The sequence below is a fragment of the Chinchilla lanigera genome, unplaced genomic scaffold, assembly GCF_000276665.1.
Source record: "Chinchilla lanigera isolate Chin_1 unplaced genomic scaffold, ChiLan1.0 scaffold00015, whole genome shotgun sequence".
Classification (NCBI taxonomy): Eukaryota; Metazoa; Chordata; class Mammalia; order Rodentia; family Chinchillidae; genus Chinchilla; species Chinchilla lanigera.
In genome coordinates, this window is record NW_004955416.1 from 4922266 (window position 1) to 4945124 (window position 22859).

Consider the following 22859-nt stretch of genomic DNA (forward strand, 5'->3'; position numbering starts at 1 on the left):
TTTTGAGATGGCATAATGGGACATTTTAAAGATGAAATATGTCTTTATCTTTTAAAATTCTAGCAATACACATGCTTAATTCTTTTAAATAACTTCTCGGGAGAGGCCAACAGTAATGCTCCTTGTGTACTGTGATGCTCTTTGTTACAATGAGATCTATCAGGCTAGTCCTCAGTGAGTAAAATCCATGGGCATTTTGAAGGAAAAGGTGCTAGGTTAATGTTGATCAAAGAATGAGTGCAGCACATTGCAAATGTCTTTGACTATTCTTTGGAAAAATAACTCCACTGTTATAAATGACACATCTCACTGAGAACAAAATGAGACCAACAATACATAATCTTTAAATAAATTATACCAAAGGGAGGGATTTTAGCTCCTAACTGCCCTTAAGCCTTTGAAAGTAATCAATAGCTTGAGCTGAAACTCTTAGGAATCCCTTATGCCTTGAGAAAGAATACCTTTTCAACTAGTGTACACTTGATGGATCCTACAAGACCTTAAATATTAACGTCAAAAGCTGACATTTCCATTAGGACTATTAAATCTGTCATTTATTCTTTCTTACTTTCATTCACATGTATACTTACCTGCCTGTGTACCTACTCATTCTTTTAAGACTTATTAAACACATACTATTCTGGCTATTCTGCTCCCTGGTAGTAGAAGAGCTCTTTCCTGACTTTACTCAAAGCCAAAATATGCATGCAAGAATCTTGCAACAGGGTAAACATAAAAACAGTGGGAATCCAAAGCTCTAGAAAATGAGTGTTATGTGGTGATAAAGAACAGTATCAGTGCCAACCATTCTATTCCAAACTAGCTCACACAAATTAACAAAAAGTCTAAATAGAACAGTCTTGTGAGGCCTATGATATAACTCAGAGGCACAGTGCCTGCCTGGCAAGAGCAAGGTCCTGAGTTCAATTCCCAGTACAAAAAAAAAAAAAAAAAAAGAACAAGCTTGTGATCCCAAATTTACTTTAGGCCAACTCACATAATGCAAAGTGTTTGAAATTGCACCATACTCAGGTACTGACAAAGGTATGTACAAGTGATATGATGAAAGCAGTGTGGAACATTTTTTTCATATATTTATTTGTCATTTTTAGTTCTTCATCTGAGACATGTATACTCATCTTACAGGCCCATTTTAGGATTGTGTCTTTGAATTTGGGCTGTCTGATTTTTTTCAGTTCTTCAGTTATTTTCCTTCTGGATATTTTCCCAGAGGAATTAAAAACATCATACCACAGTGATTTATGTGCACCCATGTTTATAGCAGCACAATTTGTAATAGTTAAATCTTGGAAACAACTCAAGTGCCCATCAGGTGAGGAATGGATAAAACAAGACGTGGTATTTTTGTGTACTGGAGTATTACTCAACTATAAAGAAGGATAAACTCAAGGCTTTTATAGGTAAATGGATGCAACTAGAGACCATACTCTTAAGTGAAATAAATCAGACTCGCATATGTAAACACCATATTACCTCCCTAGTGTAAGAAACTGAAAAAGTAAATAAGATCCAAAATCTACAATAGATATTGTGATAGGAAAAGAAACTGCTCCAAAGGAAAGAACAATTGCGATGGATGAAAGGAGAAAAGAAGGAAGGGAAAAGAAAAAATATTTATATGTATACAAAAGACAGATAAGATAGTTATACTACAGACTTCTTCTAGTTCATTGAAAAAATGGTTTGTGCTTATATTGTTTGATCAATTATGCATACCTCTATCTTATAATCTGAGCAATTCCTTTAAAGATAACAATATACAATATATTAACCATTGATAATCTCCTGTTATCTCATTTTAAAATTCTGTATCATTATTTTTAATTTTTTCCTCTTTAATATTAAGAAAAAGGTAAGGATTATGGGTGATGGAAAACTTGAATGTGGGATGACATTCATGTTGAACTCACAGAAAGTTGCATAGAGAAAGCTCCAGAACAAGTTCAAATTATTTTTGTTTTTGACAGTACTGTAAATTGAATCCAGCACCTTCACAAGGAGAGACAGAATCTTGTAAAGTCACCCAGGCAGGACTTCAGGAAATGTCCCAGTTGCTCTGTGAAATACTAACACTGGTATAAATTGGGGGTCAGCTTATGTTTTAACAAAGACACTAACACCGCATCTGAATTAGAGTCAGCTGATATGACTATAGAGAATATAAAGTAAAAATATTCTGAAGAGCATACAATTTCACAGAAAATTGTCGTGCGCCTTAGCACCAACTTTTAACTGTCTACGTTTTACTTTTGAACAGCATCAAGAACACATGGACCTCCTCAAATATGTTAAACATTTTCTTGGTCATACAATGGAAATGATAATAAAAATAATTGTAGGTAACCTTATGCTAAGTAATTAAAAATACAAACAAATACAGAAACACCTAGAAAAACATAACCTAAAACTTACCCAAAATGTAACAGAAACTCTGAGTAGTCTGATAAGCAGTACTGATGTTCATCTTCTAAGCACGCCCGGGCAGTTATTTACACCTTACGTTCGCCTGACAGACCAAAGTTCTATTCTAGTTGACCTATGTCTATTCCTTTTCCAGTGCTAATAACATTTTAAAAATCACCATATTCTATATTTCTAAAATGACTGAATCAAAATCATTTTCCTACAAATAAAATTTATAGCCTAACTAACCTCACCATTGAGACATACCACAGTAAATATTCAAGGAAAGAATAGTTGTAAATGTGTAAACATTATTTCAGAGAACAGTAAGAGAAGAACCACCTTCTGACTCATTTTAACAAACTAGAATAATCTTGGTAAGAAAATCTGACAAAGTGTACAAGAAAGAAAAAATTGGGGACCATCTAAATCATGAATGCAGATTAAAAATCCCAAAATAAAATATAAGCTAAGTGATCATAGCAATATACAAAAAGGATACTACATAAGACTAAATTAAGGAATGTAAGGTATCATTGTACCAAAAAACGTAATTTATCAAATTAACACATTTGGGAAGAAAAATGTAAAATTGCAAAATACAGGAAAAGCATTTGATAAAATTAAACCTCATTTCTATGTGACATTGGTCTGGAAGTCTTATCCAGCAAATAAAGGAGGGAGGTGTTATTAGCAAGTGATATAATTTTATAACTTTATAAATAAAAAATTATCTATATGCAGTTAGAGTATGACAAATTCTCAGAATATGATCAACAATATCTCTATGTATCAGAAATAATATAATATTGAGCCAAGTACTGTGGCACACACTTGTAATTGCAGAAGTTGGGAGACTGAGTTAGGAGGATTGCCATAAGTGCAAAACCAACCTTGGCTACATAGTGAGTTCAAGGCCAGCCTGAGCTGCATAGTGAAAATCTGTCTCCAAAAAAGAATGAAAGAATATAAAATAAAATGTAAAATAATATAAAAAATATAAAATACCCAGGAATAAATGTAACAAAAGAAGCCTCAGTAATACCTTTAGAAAAGGAGACTACTGAAACACATTAAAAAATCTAAATGTATGCAGAGATATTTGATAGTCATGTATTCAAAGGCTGAGAATGCTACAAATTTGTCCATTCTCCAAAATGAATAAATTTAAAGCAATCCCAATCAAAATCCTTCTTATGGAATTTTTAAAAGTTGATTCTAATATTTATATGGTAATTTACAAGGAAGAGAATAATCAAAATCTTCAGGAAGACACATGAAGTGGGAAGAAAAGCTCCGTGACATATCAAAAACATTAAAATATATAGTAATTAATACACTGCTGTCCTCAGAAAAATAAATTTTCCAAAGTAAAACCAAGAAGCATTCCAATAAATGGAGACAATTTATAGAATAAATGTTACTTCATAGCTTTGGGAAAAAAAAATTTTAAAAAATAAAATTAGTAACAGAGGGTATCCATACATGACTTCATAACTCATGAAATCAATTTTAAGTATGCACAATAAAACTCTAAAACTTTTAGAAGGTAAAAAGGTGAATGTGTTTATATCCTCAGAGTTTGGAAATAATTTCCCAAATAAGGCACCAAGAGGTAATAATCTGAATGAAAATATTAATATACTTAATTACATTAAAATCCCAGTATTTTCTTCAGGTAAACATACCATAAAAGTTTAAAAACAATGCAGGGATTAGGAAAAATTATGTTTAAGACATCTACATCAAAGATTAATGTGTAAAATACATAAAGGATTTCTGCAGGTAAATGACAGACAACAGGAAAGTTCAAGTATAAGTATTCAAAAGTTGAAGTATATAAGTAGAAAAAATTTGAATGGATTTCACAACAGAAGAAAGCCAAGTAACAAATAAACATATGTGTATGTCACATGCACCATATCAGTGGCTTCTTGGCATCTGGCCACTTTCTCCAGCCCCAAGCGTTACCAAGGTCAGCATCTCTAAGGGAACCTCATCAACTTCATGCAAAGACAACTCAGAAGGACATAAGGTCAAACTTGAGCCAAGTTCCTTTCACCTCCTTTCCCAAATCACATGGTCAGTTACAGTCCCAGAAACAACCCCACTTCTTCAGTACTAGTTTTCTATATTAGTTTTCTCATCACTGATACACAATATCCAACCATCCACAATTTAAAGGAAGAGCAGTTTGATTTGCTGATAGGTTCAGTGCATGATTGGCTGCTCCAGGCAGCCAACTGTAGGAGAAGGGTGTAGTAGAACAAAGCTGCTTAGTTCATGGTGAAGCACAGCAAGAGAAGAGTGCTAGAGTAGAAGGGTTGAGCATCCAGATATGGTGTGCAAGTCCACACCTCTATGACTTATTCACTCATACATAGAAGTGTGCTCCATCAATCCTAGGGTAGATCCCAAAGCAAATCAAGTTGAAACTTCACCCTAACCAGCACATTATTGTAAAATACCTCCCTGAGTTAGCCATTTCTCCTTTTCCGCTTCCCGCTCCTAGCCCTTCAGTGCTACTTCCTTAGATTACATCTCTACTAAAGCATAAGCCACAAATCTTTTCCTCAAGTTTTGCTTTCTGAGCATCTCAAAGTAAGGCCAAGCTACTCAATCTCATTTTTATCAATGAGCTACTACACTGAGATGCTAATACACATTTACCAGGTGGGCAAAAATTAATAATTCTGACAGTACCAAGTATTAGTAAAAATATGAAAAACCAGAAACTCATACACTGTTAGTAGGACTGCAAGTTGGCACAACTACTTTGGGATACAATTGGCTTTATCCACTAAAATTGAATATATGTACATCTTAAAATTGAACATTTAAAACCTGGCAATACTATACTCTAGAAAAATAGCAGATTTCCAGAAAGCTTATCAAATTCAAGTTTCAGGGCCTCTCACTGGTGTGGGTCTCTGCTAAGACCTTGGACTAGATTTTGTACTCATGATCATGTGCGCATGCACACATGCATGTGCTTTAAAGAAATCTCACTAACTTATATAAACTTCAGGCTCCAAAAATTCTCCACCCTACTTTGCCTGGATGCAATTGTTTAGGGTAAAACTGTAGGAAGCAACACTGCTCTTAATAGCTCCAGAATTGGACCTAAATGGTCATTTGTTGAATAGCATATAGGTCAGAAAACCCTTCCTGGGAAATGATGTTTAATAAAGGAATTTGATCTTACACAGTCATGAGATAAGTGGGTTTTATTTTTGGAAAGTAAAAGTCCAAAAGGGAATTTGCAGCATTAGAGAAGTCACTGACCAGGTAATCATAAAACCCAAATTGGAGTGGAAAAGGAAGAGAAAGTTCACAGAGGGTTCCATGAGAAGCTGCTGCTTCTGGGTAGTTACCACTACTCTGAGTCCACAGCCAGAGAGACATGCTGGTCAAAAGGGCCAATGGCAAAAGAGCTGGATGAAAAGAAGAATGGGAACAAGCTAGAACCCACTACATCTGTGTCACCATAGTTCTTCACAATGAAGGCTTTCAGAGAATAACAGTCACTGCCTGCTCTGTCTTCCAAATACCATGCATAGTCTCCCATTGTTCAACTCCAATTAGAACTCAGTAGGAATGAAATTCTGTACAATGTAGTTTCCCACTTAACTAAGTTGGCATGGCACAAATGGATCAACTATAGTATATACATACAATGGAATTCCGTATATTACTGTGCTAATTATGAAAAAGTTCCCCTACACATGCAACGTGAATAAATCTTATCAAGTTTATTCTAAGGAAAAGAAGCAAGATCTAAAACAAGCTTCATTCAAGCAAGAATTAATAGTGTATGTTTCTTTTATATAAAGTTCAAAAGAGACTAAGCTAATCACATTTTAGATGATATACAAGTAGTAAACTAAAGAGAAAAGAAACAAATCAATTTCCATTAAAATCAGGATAATAATTACCTCTACAGGAAAGGAAAAAGTTGCAATTTACAGGGAATTCTGGAGAGTGGCATTACTTAACTTTTCTACCACAATACTTTCTGCATTATAGCTATCCATTAATTTTTGATGTCTATTTTGTGTACCTTTCTGCATATATTTCACAAAATTAACAAAAAAATATTTAACAAACTGATTTCAATCTGCTCTCTGCCTAATTGCCTAGGGAACCAGTCAACTAACAGCGCATCACATTGAGTCCTGGAGGTAGATGGAGGGAACAGAGGGAGTGCTCCATTATGAGTCTAGTGGGGCCTTACTCATGGGTCTGCTTTTAGCAAATATGATGAATTCCAGACAAGTCCCTGTACCAGGACTTGTACACTTACAAATATTATCCACTATAACTAAGTTAACCTTCAAAATATGAGATTGCTTAAAATGTTTCCTATGAAGAAATCAAGGGAAAAAAAAGATGAAGCAATATGCACAAGTGAATGAGGAGAAAATGCCAGAGCGGATGTTTTTTCCCCTTTTCTGAGCTTTTTTCATCCTTAATACAAAGGAAAATCAATGACATTCAGCAAAAATTGTTAACAGTTATCAATAACTGTTAATTGGTAGCAGTTAGAAGATAATTCAATAAGGATTTAAATTCATTGTTGTTTACAGTGACTTTGCCCTACTAGGATGTTGAGTAGAATAAAAACAAATCCAGAGCACTAACACCAGTTAGGTGACATTGGGCAAGTTACTTAGCCTTCCTAAGGGCTGATTGTCCCACAAAGTTTGTTTTAAAAAACACTTACTAAATCCTTTGCAGTGATTAAATGGGCTAACATATGTAACATGTTTAGATGGTACCTGGGAAATAGCAGACATTGAGTACATCTGCTATCTTATAGACTTTGGTTTTGGTTATTGTATTTGAGGGGTCCATAAACACTTTGTTAAGGATGAGAATAATGTTATGGAATCATTGCTCAAATGGCCTTGCAGAAAAGGAGAAAATTTAAGCCTCATTATCTGAGAAACTACAAAATCCACATGAAGAAAATCAAGTAAATTTGAACCTAGAACAAGAAGGGAGAAAGGGAATAATCCTCCTGTAGATATTCAGCACCTTATATTAAGAGCATAAAATATTCTTTTCCATAAGGCCTTCAAATATAATGGTAGCAAGCTTAATATTACACCCATAAGGATAAAGCCACCCATCTTCTTTAATATTCTATGAAATTAACCTTGTTTGCTTTCAGTTTGAAGATTCTTTTTCAAGCAAGCCTAAATTTTATTTTTTGTTTTGGAACACTAAAATAATTTTCATTTATTTACAAGACAAAAAACAAAACTTTTCAATAACTCAAAGGTAAAAGCATCCAATTTAGCATGAAAATAATCTTCAATGAAGAAACATATATGTTTCAATGGAAAAAATACTGATTTGAATTCCATTCATTTGACTTCATGGTATAATGAAAAGCAAGTAATATCTTTGTATTGGATAGACTTTATGCCAGTTTTATCACAACTGCTGCTTAAACTACAATTTCTGTGCATATCCCTGCGACAAGCAACCTGTAAAGTCCATTGACACAACACTGTCACAAGCTTCTTTTATGGTGCTTAAGAGGGGAGAAAAATGCTTATCCCAATGCTGAAAATCCCTCTTTTTGAGAATATGTTAGGGAAAGATTTACAAGGACATTGAGAGTAACTTTGCTCAAGATTTGCCATCCTATGATGGTATGATTTAGTTGTCCACAGCATATCTGAGCTTAATTAACATATATCACAAATCTAACCTATTTTTCAATACTTTTCCATGGGCATACAAGCAAAATAAAAGACAATGCCATTAGAGAAAACACAAAATAAAAGACCTGAATAGAAAATTCATAGAGCAGCAGTCTAAATCACCTGCAAGATAGGCTGAAGAGAAACTGAAACTCAGTAGGGGTGAAGTTAGAGTTTCAAGAAAAGGTTTTAAGAAAATTATTTTAGTGTTCCAACACAAGAGATATCACAGAACCAGGCCTGGAGAACTGTAAGAAAACAATACCATCAGTTTTAGATTGGATGTAGGAAAAGGGACAGTAGCATACACTGCTGATGGGAACAAAGTATTTCTACCAAATTAATGAAGGAAATATATATAAAAAATAACCTTGGCTAACTTTAATTGCCAGCCTAGACTGAACCACAGAATCTTGAGAAAGACAAAACATAATCCCCAAACTGACAGAAGTTTCAAGCGGAAGCAGAAAGCTACTTTCGACATGAATGGCCTCACACAATCATTAACTAAAGCATTCTCAAGAAATCATGGTGAGGTTATAGTTAATTTCATTGATACAATTACCTAGGAGTGTCAGTGAGTAACACACGAGAGAGAATTATGGTCTTTGAAATTTAAGAATTTTAAAACTCAGCAACTGTTGGCTGTGTAGCTTGGGTAGTTTCTAACCTCTGTGAGCCTTGGTTTCCTTGTCTGTAGAATACCATAGGCCTAACTTGTTGGGCTGTTGTGCTTATTACCCCACAGGAGTAATACAATGCGAATGCTCAATAAATGCCTTGTCTTTCCCGAGGCTAGAGGGTACTGACCCCTTTTTATTGAATCTAGTCAGCAATTAGATCTTATATCTCTTGAATAAAGAACTAAGGTTATTTTGGGTCATTTCTGATGCCAATCTTGAAGAAGTAAATCTATTCTTCCATTGATACACATGGATAACGAACAGTGATTCATGTTAAACTGAGTTAAAAGCCTCATCTTCTCTCTAGGACCTGCACAATATCCTGTCTTTATACTGAGCATTTTCTTCCAGAACAGAGACCATTCAACCCCTACCAATTCAGTGAATTTAACCACCCTTGACGTTCAATAATAAACCTAAAAATAATTGATCTATAATTTCAGTTTAAATGATCTGACATAGCCAGGCTACTTTTAAATGACAGCAAATGGGATTTTTTAATGGAAATATTGATAGGCCCTTAAGTGTATTGGGGAATCGAGGACAATGACAATAATATTGCACTAATAAACCTAATGCCACAGAGATTGTCTTTTTTAAAAATGTGTCTTTTCTTTATTGCAGCATAATACCTAGCTTGACAACAGAAATGTCAACAGTTAGGGCTCTATTCTTCAAACCGTCATGCTCTATTAATGCTGTTTTTCAGTGGGATTTACTTTGTCAAGGAAGGAAGGACCAAAGAGGAAAGTCTATGGTCTTCCTATTCACTAAATCCCTCTTCTCAGTGATGCACAAATGACTAACTACTCCCAGTGCCACAGAAAGAATGAGAGTTGAAAATGGGCCAAAATCATCTACGGAGCAGGGAGAAAAAGCTAGTCTTGTATAAGCAAAGTCATGTGTGGACAAAAAGAAAAAGAAAACAGTAGGGGATAGGAATGTCCAGGGGTGCTCCCTGTTCTGCGTCTGTGCTGTTTCAGTTGGGGGAACAGTAAAGAAGGATTTCACCTTGCAAATAGCGTTGAGTGCTTTAGCTGGGGCTGAAAATGGTGTCTTAACGGTGTTCCAATGCAGCCTGGGCAGTTTAACTCCTTTAATCCAAAGAGGAGGAGGAGGAGACACCTAGCAAATTAAAGTAAAACTGAAGAAGGTTAAAAATAGCACAGATAAGGGTTGTTTCTTGTAATGAGAGGCACCAGGAACAATAAGATAGCAGGGAGCTGGCAGAATGAAGTTTGTTTAGATGGATTTAAAAGTGCGAAATTCAGATGTAAAGAAGATTTTTGGTTTACCCTTTGCATTTAAAGAAGCAATAATCTTTGATAGGGAATAAATGATAAACGAGCTTTAATCAAAGCTTTAGAGCTCAGAAGCCACTTGAAACATAAGAGTTAAAGAAACTGTATCACCTCTCTATCTGTAGTGAAGCCATGTTTGTGCCCACAGACTCTCTCAATCTTCACAAAAGTCTCATGACATAGGCAAACAGGATCTGTCTTCTCCATGTTACACATGAGAACCCTGAGGGTGATTGAGGACAGGGATTTTCTCAGGTCATAGAACCAGAAGACATTTGCTGTGTGTATCTATTTTCAGGCTCTGTGTCTATGCCTGAGAATTGTAGTACAAGAGACACTGCCTTCAAAAAAGCATTTAAAAATTCTTTGCAATGAAAAAATCCTGGTATCAAGGCACAAAACTCTTACTTATTTTAAGTTTGTCCAAATAGCAATATTCTACTTTAGATTTAGAAAAGCTAGGACTATTTTCATAGTAAATTGCTATAGAAACATGAGACAAACTCTGTGTTAATCACATTGTATTTGTCTGTATAAAGAACAGGGGAAATTATACACTTTTAACTTACCTTTCTTGTATGACTGATAATTAGGAAATGTCCACTAAGTATTTGAATTGTTTGTACAGAGGCCAAATCCCAAAATCTCTATTTTTGAATATGCTTTCATAAACAACTTCATTAGAATTAAACAACTACAAAAAAAAATTTAAAAATTAAAAAATATATAAGGGGCTAGGGATTTAGCTCAGCAGCACAGAGCCTGCCTGGCAAGCACAAGGTCATGAGTTTGATTCCTGGTACAGGAAAAAAACAAAAAAAATAAAAAATAAGAAAAATAGAATTAAACGACTACAGGATGTATAATCTTTCTAGATTATTTTTTATATTCTGTAGCAAAGATTATACTAATAAAAGCTTTCACCTGCAGCTAAATGCCAGATGTATGATGGGACAACCTGGACTTAACAGGGTGTGGTCCCCAAGAAAAGCAAGCCCCACCTCATATGTATAAATCCCTAATCTGCAGGCTGCATCTCTCATTAGGGAGTTGGCCACTTGGCCCAGAAAGAGAGTAAGAAGTCCAGTAGAAGATTCACTGCCACTTGACAGAGAAGGCAGCACAGATTTTTCAAGCTCACAGGGCTGGGGGAACAAAAGCTAGAGTTATGAAGGGCTGTATCTCAGAAATAAGTGAGGATCAAAAAATAACCCAACCCAAACACTGCACTGGTTTATTTTCTAGGAACATGCTTTTGCAAATATGTGCTGATCACATGAGAAAATCAAGAAATAGTAGTCAAAGAGAAAGCAACTAGAAACCAGAGTGAATTTTGTGAAATCACACAGTGTACAGGAAATGAAAACAGAAAATCAAGATCCAACAATGAAAATGAAAGGTAGTAAAGATGCTAGGCTCTCAGTTGCTGCCTCCCAGAGTAGGTGTGAATCTCAGGGAAATAAAGCCTTTAAAAGACTGAAATTGCCTCTATCACTGATTGTACTGAGCTAACTGGCTCACACTTTGGATCTCTGCCAGATTATAGGATACATGTGCTCTAGAGAAAGAAAACATGCAGAACCTAAAAAAAAATCTTAGGTCAAATGCCCAACATTTGAGCAAAAAGTAACAAAAGTACTAAGAAATGGAAGGAAAGGAGGAGAAAGATCATAGAAATATACCCATAGGTAATCAAATATTATGAATCAAAGCTTTTGAAATAAATGTGTTTAATTTAGTCATGAAAACAGATAACAAAATAATTTTACCAAATATCAGAATCTATAAAAACAATGCAATAAAAAATCAGTTATTGGAAAATAAAAATAAATAGATTTAAAAGCATATTGGAGGCCCCACGCCCCTGCTGCCACCTCGGGAGGGGTCTTGGACTCAGAAGGCTTAATAAACTGTCTGGGTGCCTGGGTCCTCTCACTCTGACACCTGTCACCAGCTTAGGAATGAGCCTGAATCCATGGAAACCTAGGGAGATTTTGAAAATGACAAAAAGAATAAGCAAAATGCAATCTCAGCCAAACACCCCACCCAGAACTAGTCCAAAAAACATCAACATGGAAGAACATGAAAGTCACACATGAAATCTCTGAGATAATAGCAACTGAAGTAAAGAACCAACTACATCAGGTTATAGAGGAAATCAAATCAGAAATAATTGCTCAGGTAAAAAAAGAAATGACAATCATTATGAAAGAATTGCTCAGCATATCAAATGAACATAGATAAAAACTAGAGGAGTACAGAAAAATGATAGAAATCTTGAATGAACACTATAGGAAAGCATTAGAATGCATGAAACAGATTCAAAGAGACATTCAGGAAATTAAAAATTCCACTGAAGCTGGAAGAACTGATTGAATGAAACTGAAGATAGACTCTCAGACCTTGAAAACAGCATTGCAGCTAGTGATGGTAAAAGAAAAGATCTCTTAAAAATAACAAAGGAACAACAAATAACAATTCAACAGGTGCAAGATGAGGCAAACAAAAACAATATAAGATTGATAGGTGTCAGTGAAAGAGAAAGAGTCAACATGAGTGACATAAAAAGACTATTTGCAGCAATAATAGAAAATTTCCCAAGCGTGAGACAAGAACTTTATATACACCTAAGTGAGGCACATAGAACCCCAATTAGCCATAACCAAAATAAATCTACACCCAGACACATAATAATAAAGATCCCAAACTGAGCAAATAATAATAATAAAGATCCCAAACTGAGCAAAAGAACAGGATATTAAAAGATGTTAGAGAAAAGAAACAGCTCATCTATGAAGGAAATCCCATTAGAATCATGGCACACTTCCCAATACAGACCCTCAAGTCAAGAGCTTGGATTGAAGTATTTCTGGTCCTGAAAGAAAACAACTTCCAACGCAGATTGCTGTACCCTGCAAGACTACCTTTCAAAATTGATGGAGAAATAAGATACGTCCATGACAAAGATCAACTGAAGAAATTCATGAGCACCAAATCAATTGCATAAAGAGTACAGAAAGATATTCTACACAGAGATAAAAATGACCACAATCTCAAGACCAACAATACAGAAGAACTACAAAGCAAGGTAAGCAATTAAACAGAGGGTAAAAGTACAGAACCAACAGTGTGAAAATAACATAACAAGGATAAGTCAATACATATCAGTAATAACCATTAATGTAAATGGCCTCAATTCACCAATCAAAATAAATAGACTGGCAGAGTAGATCAAGAAACAAAATCCAGCAATATGCTGTATACAAGAAATACATTTAACTCAAGAAGAAATCCATAGACTGAAAGTCAAAGGATGGAAAACAATATTCCATGTGACAGGAACCCAGAAAAAAGCAGTTATTCTGTTGGCAGACAAGGTGAACTTCAAACCAATGATGATCAAAAGAGATAAAGAAGGTCGCTATATTCTTGTTAAGGGAAAACTGCAAGAGGAAAAGATAACAGTCATAAATATATATTCACCAAATGTGGGAGCACCCAATTATATAAGGCAAATTTTAACAGACATGAAAAATCAAATAAGTAATACAATTGTAACAGGGGATTTTAACACCCCATTGTCACAAGGGATAGATCAACTGGAGAAAAAATCAGCAAAGAAATAGCAGAACTAAACCAAACATGTGAAGAAAGGAACTTTGTAGAATTTTACAGAGTATTTCACCCCAAAACAATAGGATACACATTTTTCTCACCTGCACATGGGACATTCTCTAAAATAGACCACATGCTAGCACATAGAACATGCTTAAGTAAATGCAAAAGAATTGAAATTATCCCATGCATATTATTGGACCATAATGCAATGAAAATGGAAATCAATGATAAAAGAAATTGCAAAAGCTCCATAAACACATAGAAATTAAATAACACCCTCTTGAGCAAACAATGGGTCACAGAAGAAATTGAAGCAGATATTAAACACTATTTACAATCAAATGAAAATGCAGATACAAACTACTGGAACCTGTGGGATACAATGAAAGCATCCTCAGAGGGAAATTTATAGCAGTGGATTCCCACATCAGGAAAACAGAAGGAATACAAATAAACAACCTTATGTTACACCTCAAACTTCTACAAAAAGAGGAGCAAGTTAATCCCAAAGTCCAAAGAGGGGAGGAAATTATAAAGATCAGAGCAGAAATTAACAAAATTGAAACTAAGAAAACAATACAAAAAATTAATGAATCAAAGAGCTGGTTCATTGAAAAAATAAATAAAATTGATAAACCCCTAGCCTACCTTATCAACAAAAGGAAAGGAAAAACCCAAATCTATGCAAAAAGAAATGAAAGGGGTGTTATCATCCAAAAAGGTGAAATACTTAAGATTTTATCTAACAAAAGAAGTAAAAGATCTTTACAGTGAAAATTACAGTACTCTGAAAGAAGAGATTGAAGAGGATTTCAAAAAATAGAAAGATATTCCTTGCTCATGGATAGGAAGAACTAACATTGTGAAAATGACCTTACTCCCAAAATTCTTGTACAGATTCAATGCAATTCTGATGAAAATACCATTGGTATGCCTCACAGACCTAGAGAAAACATTCCCAAAATTTATCTGGAGCCAGAATAGACCTAGAATAGCAAAAGCAATCCTGGGCAATAAAGGCAAGGCAGGTGGTATTACAATCCCCCTGATTTGAAATTATACTACAAAGCTACTGTGATAAAATCAGCATGGTGTAGGCAAAAAACCAGACCTGAATATCAATGGAACAGACTAGAAGGTGCAGACACAACCACAAAGACACTCAGTCACCTTATCTTTGAGAAAGTGTCCAAACAATTTCACTGGAAGAAATATAGCCTCTTTAATAAAAGGTGCTAGAAAAACTGGCTTTCCACATGCCAAACACTAAAAATAGACCCAAGCCTATCACCATGCACCAAAATAAAGTCAAAATGGCTTAAAGATACAAAAGTTAAAGCAGAAACACTAGATCTAATGGAAGAGAAAGTAGATGGAAGTCTTGAAGACACAGGGACAGGTAAAGAGTTCATGAACATAAACCACACTGCATGGGAAATACTTCAAAGAATCAACAATTGGGATCTGATCTTATTGAAAAGTTTTGCACATCAAAAGAAATCACCAATAGGGTAAAAAGAAAATCTATGAATTAAGAAAAATTTTAGCCAACTGTCCCTCAGACAAAAGACTCTTGTCTAGAACATATAAAGAATTTAAAAATCACGCCCCAAAAATTCAAATACCCAATATAAAAATGGACATCTGAGATGAATACACACTTCTCACATGAAGAAGTACAAATGGCAAATAAATACATTAAAAAATATTCAACATCATTAGTCATTGGAGAAATGTACATTAAAACAACACTGAGATTCCATTTCACCCCAGAAAGAATAGCTATCATCAAGAAATCAACCCATAACAAATGCTGGAGGGGCTGTGTGGAAAAAGAAACTCTTCTCCATGGCTGGTGGGAGTATATACTGGTGCAACCACTGTGGAAAGCACTCTGGAGATTCCTCAGTAAACTAGGATTAGAGGTATGTCTTGGTTACTTTTCTCTCCTTGCTGAGACAAAATACCCAAAGCCCCAAATGAAGAAAGGAGAGGTTTATTTAGCTTACAGTTTGTGGAGGTTTCAGTCCATATTTGGTTAGCTCCCAGGCAGAAGATAGCAAAGCAACAAGAGCAAAGGGGGGAATGGCAGCCGAACAGCAAAGCAGCCAGAGCAAAAGGGAGGAATGGCAGCAAGCAGCCTCTTTCCATCCTTTACACTGTAAACAGGCTACCCCCACCTAAGGGGCACGTAGCTCTCACATAATCTCCATGCCCTCCTCTTCCACAGGCTCAGGATGTATACAAAGTAAACACCCTGGCTTCCTGCTGAGTCACTTAGCCAAACCTCTAGACTCCCCAAGTTGACACAATATATCAACCATAACAAGGTCCCATTCCCCTCCTAGGTATTTTCCCAGAAGAACTGAAAACATCATACCACAGTGATATATGTGCAGTGCAGTTTGTAATAGCTCAATTTTGGAAACAACCCAAATGTCCATCATCTAAGAAATGGATAAGAAACTGTGGTATTTCTATACAATGGAGTATTACTCGGCTATAAAGAAAGATAAACTAGAGGCTTTTATAGGTAAATGAATGCAACTAGAGACCATATTCATAAGTGAAATAAATCAGATTCACATGTGTAAACATCGCATTTCTTCCCTTCTATAAGAACCTGAAAGAATAAATAAAATCTGAAAGATACAATAGATATTATGAAGGGAAACAAAACTACTCAAATGGGAAGGGGCATTGGGATGAAGGAGGGGAGAGGAAAAAGAAAGTAGGAAGAGGGAAAAAATATATATATATATACACACAGGATAGCTAGGATAATTGTACTATTAATATCTCTTGTTTTATTCAAAGGAACTGTTAATGTGTAATTGTTTGATCAATCTTGCATGCCTATGTCTGGTTATATGTGTAATCATTTTGAAGATGACAGGTAATATAACAACCACTGTTAATATCCTATCATCATGTTTTTAAATTCTGTATCATTTTTATTGCTCTCCATACTGTTTTGTTTATGTATTTGTTTTTGTTATTTTGGTTTTTTTTAAATGAAAAACAAAATTTATATATATATAAGGATAACTGGAACAGGTGTATTGCTGCTGTCTGTGGTTTATTGAAAGGAACAGTGAATGCTTAAAATTTTCTTTTTTCTTGACCAATTTTGCATGGTTCAATCTAGTAATCAGAACAACTGATCTGAAAACAACAACATGCAGTATAAGAACCATTGTTGAATTCCTACCATCTTTTATGTTGAAGCTCTGCATCATTTCCAATGTTTTTTTTTATTATTACTTGTCATTGTCTTTGATTGTTGGATCAATCTTACATTTTTACGTCTGGTGAACTGAGCAACTTCATTGAAGATAACAGTAGGTAATGTAGCAACCTATCATTTTGTTTTGAGGTCAGGTATCATTTTTGTTGTTTTTGTGTTGTTTTGATTTTTGTCTTTATTGTTGCTTTGTTAGTTTTTTAATTTTTAAAACAAAAAAAAACATACTGGACTCAGCAAAAGAGTATATTACTGAATTGGAAAAAGGGTCAGCAGCAAGGAGAACAAAAAGCATAGAAGACTTGACACACTAGGAAAGACATAAATATTTGGAATAGTGGAAAAAATCTAGCAAACTTGTAATTATAACTTGAGAAGAGGAAAAAAGAATAGATAAAACTAGAAATAAGTACCAAAAAGAGGTAACTGTAAAATTGCTAAGTTTTATATAGTAAAGTAATTTAATATACATAATTTATGGTCAAGTATGAGATCACAGTGAAAATCAGATGATTAACTCAATTAAATTAGGAGGAGGGTAGAGTTATGGTTATACAAAAATTTATAACCTATTTTTTAAATAAAGTGAAGTTAAAGTCAATGAGCTAAATATATAGCTCTTAAAATGACCAGAAAATAAAACAAAAGATAAAAGCAGGTATTAATGAAGTAGGAATAAACATAACACCTAAAAAATAAAAACACATAATTAATTGTTAAGGTGATTTACAAAAAAGAAAATAGCAAATCCCCTAATGAGACTGATCAAGAAAAAAAAGAAAATGAACAATTTATCAACAATTTATCAACTATTATCAGATACTCAAAAAGAGATGCCTCTAGAAGATTTTAGACTGTTGAAAATAATACAAAGAGTATTCTGAGGTATTCTATATCAATAAATTAGACAATTTGGATGGAAAAGAAAAACTCTCAGAAAATATACTTAACAAAAATGACATAGGAAGAAATAACAAATGTAAAATTTCTACCTCTAAAATATGAAATTAAATCATTCACTGAGGACATACCTAAAATAAAACTTCATAATGAATTCTGTCAAACATGTAAAAATAAAATACTGTACCAGCTGAAGAGGTGAGGCAAGAGTTATAAGTTTAAAGTCAACTTGGGCTAATATCTCAAGTCCAGCCTGGACTGCATCGCAAGACTGTTTCAAAAAACAGAAAAGAAAATGCAAAGTTAAAGTAAAATACCAGTTGTACACAACTATTTCCAAAAGAGATAACACTTTCCATCTCCTTTTATAAGGATAGGCTAACCTTGATATAAAAATCTAGTAGGGATATTATATTACAAGAAAGTAAAATTGCAAACCACTTTCAATAATAAATGAAAACACAAAAGTCTAAAAAAATTTAGCAAACTGAATCCAGTGAAATTTTTTAAAAAAATCTATGACCAAGTGGTATCCTCCAGAGTTGTAAGGTTGGTTTACATTTAAAAAGAAATTAGGAGGGGATTCAGCATGGCTGAATAGAGAAGCCACATTGGAGCTACTCAGAGAAAATCAACTAAAAACACAGGTAACTGGAAGAAAGGGAGGGATATAGATCCTGATGCTAAAATCAATCTGAAATAAGAGACTTGGAGATCATACAAAACATAGACATAGGAATTTACACAATGATAATCCAGTCCACAGGGCTGCTGGTGTCACTGCAGCCAGCATGCTGAGCAAAATTTGCCATACTGTGAAGCCTCCAATGGATGGACTACAAAAGTGTCAAGCCAAACAGGAAAGCTTTGGGATACAAGGTCCCTTACCTCTTGTGCTTTCCTCTACACAAAGTACATGGCAGACTGGCAGTAAACTTCACTGGCTCTGCTCCCCCTCATCCCATGGGCTGCCATCATTTTGTTCATGTGCCTTAACTGGAAACCCTAACAACAAGGTTAAGGACCTGCCCCAAGACCAGTGAGAGAAGCACAAAGTACATGGCAGACCGGAAGTAAACTTCACTGGCTCTGCTCCCCCTCATCCCATGGGCTGCCAGCATTTTGTTCATGTGACTTAACTGGAAACCCTAACAACAAGGTTAAGGACCTGCCCCAAGACCAGTGAGAGAAGCACAGATATGCCCAATTTAAACAGCCGCGGCACTTGTCCCACAGGAGAGGAGACTGAAGTGGACCAAGCAGCCTTGGGGTGCCTCCAAGACAACAACAGAAGCAGTAAGGTTAGGGACCACGGTGAAGTAGTGCCACAGTGGCATGACAGCAGCAGCAGTGGTGGAGAACAGTGAGTGGAACAGCACAGCCCCTCCTGCCCTGTGGCCAGTGAAATTGGCAATCCCCCAGTGGCAGAGGACATGAAAGCAGGACTAGCTTTATGCAGTGATGGCAGAAGCAGAGAGACAGACCACAGTACCCCATCCCATCATGCCCAGCAACAAGCAGAGCAAGAGGACAGAGACACGCCAGTGGAAAGAGAACAGAGAAGCCTGGTCCAACTGAAAGAGCCAGCTGTACACACAAGGACCAACCTTGGGCTGTCCCCATCTGAGGGCATCACAGAAACTGGGAGAAATGCATAGAGACCAACAGGAGCTTTTTTGTTTGGTTTGGTTGGTTTTTTTAGCTTTGTTTTTAGATTATTTAGGTCTTTACCTTTATTCTTGTTCTGACCTATTCGTCTTCTTTCCCTCTTTCCTCAACTCTTTTTGATTCTTTTTGATTTTATATTTACATGTGAGTGAAGATCCTCTCCAGTATTTCTGGTCTAGTTTGACAATCTTTGCTTTCCCCTTCATTGTTTATCTCCTGTCCCTTCTCCAGTTTCCCAAAGTCTAGATGATCATCCTTTGTTCTGCAGCCTTGCTTCCTCTATATTTCTCTTCATTTAGCTTTCTGTTTTGTCCCCTTTCCCTCTTAAATTTCTACACCAGAGAGTAAAATCACTCTACTAAGGGGAAACTCTTTGTATACAAGTTCCTGAATAATGTTGGATTTTTGTTATACAACTATAGATTTTGCTCCTATAGTTAAAGTACCAAATTACTAGTTACAAGAGTTTGTCAGGTTTTATTCTGTTTGATGCTATTGTTATTGCTAGTTGTACTACTTTAGCCAGGATGTTATACCTGTTGTAATCAACTACTCTCCCTTGTATGACGATGCCATAGCTCAATACCAAAGGACTGGGTGCTGAGCCAAATAGATAGCAACAGTTCATGCTTTACAAATTGAGAAGTTTGTTTGAACACAAACAAAGATCAAGAAGCACCTGTACCTAGAAGATATTTCTGAGGAGCAAACATCCCCTAGGGAATCCTCAATACTAGTGATAAATTTATCTACTATAAGAAACTTACAAGCATCAATACAGAAACAACAAAGAATGACAAATATTCAGAAGTGCAGTATAACCCCAGACCTCTAGTCCTCCCTGGACAAATCCAGGGGACAAAGAGAAGAAATCAGAAGCCACACTCCTGAATTCTCTGGAATGACAGCAGCAAAAATTAGAAAACAAGTATATGAGACTATAGAGGAAATCAGAGAAGAAATAATTTCCCAGGTAAAAAAGGAGATAATGACCATAATGATGGACTTGCTCAGCAAACTTAAAGTAGACAAGAAAAGAAGAAACAAAACTGTAACTATTCACAAACAACCAAACTTCCAGAAATACCTATATATAAATAATTAATAATTTTAGTATGCTATTTGATTCAGTATCAATGTACAAAAGTTAATATTTCTTTTCAGTAATAGTAAAGGAATTATTGAGAAAGTTCATGAAAACACTAAAATAATTAAGAGACATACTACATTCAGGGATTAAAAGACTTAATACTAAAAAATGTGCCATTTCTCCAAAACTGATATATAAAGTCATAATTATCTCAAAATAATCCCTGTGTATGTGTCTTTGTGTATAACCTAATAAGCCAATTCTAAATGCTCACAGGTGTCCAAAAGACCAAGAATAATGAAAATAATCATGAAGAATAAAAACAAAACTGAAGGACTTATATTAAGATATATCACAATGTACTATAAAACCAAAGTTATTAAGAATTATATTGGCTCAAAAAAAAATACAGAATGATGGAACAAAATAAAATTCCCAGAAAACAGATCCACCCATTGTGGTCATTTCATTTCACAAAGACTATCTTGAAGACAGTGGGAAATGAATTTTTTTTCAATAAGGATTGTTGGTTTAATTAGATGTAAATTTGAAAAAAATTTTACATTATTTTACATATACATAATTATATATCATATTGCATACATTCACACACATACACACATATATGTCAGCTTCAGGTAGATGGTAAATTTTAATAGAAAATAAACCTTCAAAGAAAGCATAGGATATCTTGGGGGAGATAAATTTTTTAAAATCAGTACATAAATACAATCTCTTAGTTACTTTTCTCATTGCTGAGACAAAATACCCAACACCCAGAAGTGAAAGGAAGAAAAGTTTGTTTAGCTCACAATTTGTAGAGGTGGCAGTCCATAGTCATCTGGCTCTAAGGCAGGGTGGCATGGCAGACAGGAATCACAAAGGAGAAACAGTTCATAGTGGCAGAAGACAACAAAAGCAATAAGAAAGAAAACGAGTCTCTTTCTGTCCCTTATGTTGTGTGCAGGCTACCCACCCTTGGGCAGGTGTAGCCCTTACACCTTAAATTCCAGCACCACATACTCCAGATTCAGCCACCTCTGAAAAACTGCTATGACCTCCTGAGGTTTTTGAGGGACATCTAGACAAAAACTGTAACATACAATAAAAGTCAAAATTGACATTTTAAATTTGATTTGGTTAAAATTGATTTTGTAAAGACTTTATTTGCAGAGCAACTCTAAGTCCACAGCACAATTGGGAAGAAGGTATAGAAAGGTCTAAGATCCACTCTCCATGCACACAAGAGAGCTCAGCTTGTGTTGGTGTTAGAATCCTAAGTAATTTGGGTCAAGGGATTATCCTCCCAAAATGGTCTCATCATCCTTCTGAGGTTGTTTCAAAGACTGCAGCACACTTCTATGATATTTTTTCTATTTTCAACTAAGATATTAAAACAGCAAGTTGAAAACTCAGATGACATGTAGCTCAGTGTTTGACTGCTTGTGGTAAACTCTTGGTCTTCATATGGCCCAGGGAGAGAAGAAAATGCTTTCTATCTGTCTACACTTTCCTATACACAAAGACTTTTGAGAATCCTGGATTTGAGTTATTTCAGTGCCAACTCTGCCCTTGTGGTCCTAAAACTTCTTTCCTGTACTTTGTGACACCATGTTCTGGGTTTATAAAAAAAAAAGTAAAAATTTATCTTTTCATCAAATGACATCATTTTGAAGAGGCAGTTCACAGAGGAACATTTACAATACAAACCTTGGTAAATATATTTATAATACCTAAATAACTCCAACAAATTGGCTAAAAATGAATGCCATGAAAAACACAAGTGAAACGCTTATATAGAATAAATATTAAAATGGTCAGTTTACCTTTCAAAATGTTCAACATAGTTACTAAGAAAAAAGATTCAATTTACAAGAACAAAAAGCAAACAGTTTAACTTTTATGGAAACAAATGTTCTTGAGAATAGAGAACAACAGAAATGCTCACAAGTTGGTGTATCCCTTTGGACAATGTTGGCCAATGTCTGCTAACATTAAACATGCACACATCCTAGGATTTACCAATTACAGTCCTAGTCATATACACCCAACCGGAATGCACATATATGTGCACCAAAGACATATCCAAAGTAGCACCAAAAGACATGTCTGAAACAGATCAAAGGAAACAACCTAAACTCTTAAAGGTAGAACAGAAAATTAATTTATGTATATCTATGCAGTACAGTGCCATATGGCCCTAAGAATGGATCAACTGCT